This window comes from Haliaeetus albicilla, unplaced genomic scaffold, assembly GCF_947461875.1.
Source record: "Haliaeetus albicilla unplaced genomic scaffold, bHalAlb1.1 scaffold_121, whole genome shotgun sequence".
Classification (NCBI taxonomy): domain Eukaryota; kingdom Metazoa; phylum Chordata; class Aves; order Accipitriformes; family Accipitridae; genus Haliaeetus; species Haliaeetus albicilla.
This window is the reverse complement of record NW_027212471.1, coordinates 145,870-148,371: the sequence shown is the minus strand read 5'-3', so window position 1 is coordinate 148,371 and position 2,502 is coordinate 145,870. Positions and strand designations below refer to the sequence as shown.

At 45.9% G+C, this 2,502-nt stretch overlaps 1 long non-coding RNA gene across 1 annotated transcript; it reads right to left on the bottom strand.

The window, feature by feature from the left end:
* Positions 1-221: 221 nt before the first annotated feature.
* LOC138684175 (uncharacterized) lies at positions 222-1,824 on the bottom strand. Its single transcript, XR_011323558.1, has 3 exons — positions 1,716-1,824; positions 1,088-1,305; positions 222-304 (listed from the first exon to the last, which is right to left on the bottom strand). It is a non-coding gene; the product is annotated as an uncharacterized lncRNA (long non-coding RNA).
* Positions 1,825-2,502: the final 678 nt, after the last annotated feature.

Here is a 2,502-nt window from a genome sequence, read left to right as displayed (position 1 = left end):
TCCCGATTTATGACACTCAAGGATCAACATCGTAAAGCTTGTCGCTCTTTTTTCCAAAACCTCTAGGTTGTGAAGAAAAAGACATTCTAACCCAACATCTTCAGTATGTTAATTTGAAAACGTAAACAAAGCAGAATTTCATTTTAAAGCATTTAATAGCGGAGACAAGCAATGTGTAAAGCTGAATTACAAAAGAAACAATACAACCCAACATTCATGCTACAAGTTTACCTTTCCACAACCATTAGTACTTCCAGGTCAGTTCTTTCCAACAAAGAGATGCTGTAGTGGCGAGAAGATTATGCTGGGGAAACAACAATAACAAAACCCACATTATTTCTTCTTCTTTGTAGAGAAGTACTTCTCTGAGAATTGTAACAAGGTAATTTCTGTCCACCAGAAAGACACATCCCCAGCACAAAATAATACAGAGGAAGACCAAAAAAGTAGAGGAAACATAAAGAACAACCTGTGCCGTAACGGTCTAGTCTCAATAGTTAAGGGGACTGGCATACATTAGGATTAACAAGGAGTTTTATTCCTTCCAAAACTAACCCACCTATCAAACAGTTACTGCCAACGTTCAACATGGGCTGTGCAGTGAACAGACCACTCTTGTTTCGACAGCTTTAGAGCGCTCCTTTAGTCAGCAGTGCCCAGCAACTGTTGGGGGGGCTACTTTCATTTCGGAAGTCAAAGTTACAAAGGCCACAGTTGCTAAGCAGCCAAATAAAGGCCATACTTGCCTTAAGGGGACTGAAGGTCCCTCCCAGGAAGGCCCCTTGAGAAGGGGGAGTGTGTAAAAGTCCTTTAGAAACCGGGCTGAAGATGGCACTCCGCAGCTGATAAAAGCCACATCCTACGAGGGCTGTGACTGAGGTCAGTAACACCCCCCCACCCCTCAAGCCCCCCCGTCCCCCATGAGGAGTTTTTTCCCCAAAGACAGCCCAGAAGAGGAACATTTCCTGGCAATGCTGCACCTTACCACAAGACAAAAGGACACCCCTGAATGCTCCTTTGCCTTGGCAGACTTTTTTGTTTAACCACAGAAAAGAGGGACCCATTCTTCAAGAGAACGTAGAATCACCTGAACTGCCAGAATCAGGCACAGGCTCGGACAGAGCCAGGACTGCATCTGCTCGTAGCTGCAGTATTCGTACCTTCTCCAGAACCTGGACAGACCTCTTCCTTCTGACTCCACGTTTCCTTTGTTTACCATTTGGTCCAGTTGCTGCAGGAGCTGCACCGCACCCTCAGCCTGACCAGTTCCTGTTCTTTGTTCAAGGGTAGATCCCACAGGCGCCCCTGTCAGAAACAGCAGCAAGAACAAAAACACAAGCTCGCTCTCTCCACGCTCCCTGCACACCCAACGGCAGACCCTGAAACCGAGAGGTCGGTCCAGACTCTGACTGACATCACGCCTGGGAGCTTTCAAAGCAATCGCAGTGCAGACTGGTTTGGAGGTAGGCTCCCATCTCACAGCCCAGCTCTGAAAGAGCTACGTAGCCTGGCTCTGTGGGTGGGAATTGCTTACAGACAAAATCATTGCTGACCTACTGCTCTTCGGTGGTTCTAATTCCTAGTCTCACGTGCTAGAAAATACCAAACGCCACTTTTAAAGGAAAACTATTACCAATGTCATCCTTGCAGCTTCTGACTTCATATGACCAATTCGAATGAAACAAGCCAGGAATTCCTTACTTAAACAAACTCACCCGGTTACAGCCCACAGTAAGGGATGCTGGACTAAACTCACGCTCATCTTCTTTGGAGGAATTCTGAAAGGAAAAGGAACCCAAGAACTTTCACACCATGTAAAATTCTATTCTACAGGAGATCTTTGTTTCTTTGCTTGCTTGCTTGCAGAACTACAAGGCAGGGTCTGCTCTCTTGTTCTGTGACTTTATTTTCTTTCCTGCTACTATGAGGACCTTCTTCACCAATATCTTTCTGCCCCTCCCTCCTCAGGACATTCCCAGGCCTCACATAAAGCTGGAATTCATTGACTAGACTTTAATATAGCAGATAGTGAAAGAGGAACACCAGCTATGGCACAGACAGAGATTTTAAAAAACATCGACAGAGGTGCCGTGGGAAATAACAGCTGCTGGACAATACAGGCCCCTAGACATCAGCCCTGCTAAGACACACTCATAGGAAGCAGAGTAACAGGGCAGGGACAAAAGCGAAAAGTGCCAGAAGCAAGAGGTGAGCCAGGAATACCCATTTGCAAGGCTATCGGCAATACAAAGGACCACAAACAACAAAACCACCCTGGAAGCTTCTTTAGGAGAAAGTGAAACAACTTTGTCACAGAGATAAGAGAAGAGAAGAATAGATCCCTCCCTGATGGTGCTTCTCTTGCACTAAGCTCAGGTTCACCTGAAATTCCAAACTTTAGAAGGCCAGAGATCTTTGCAGTTTAGTCTCAGAGCATTAACTAAGGTAGGAAAATTATCTGCAGCGACAGGCTGAGCGTCTCCCAGTTCTTTCTTCCTTGGA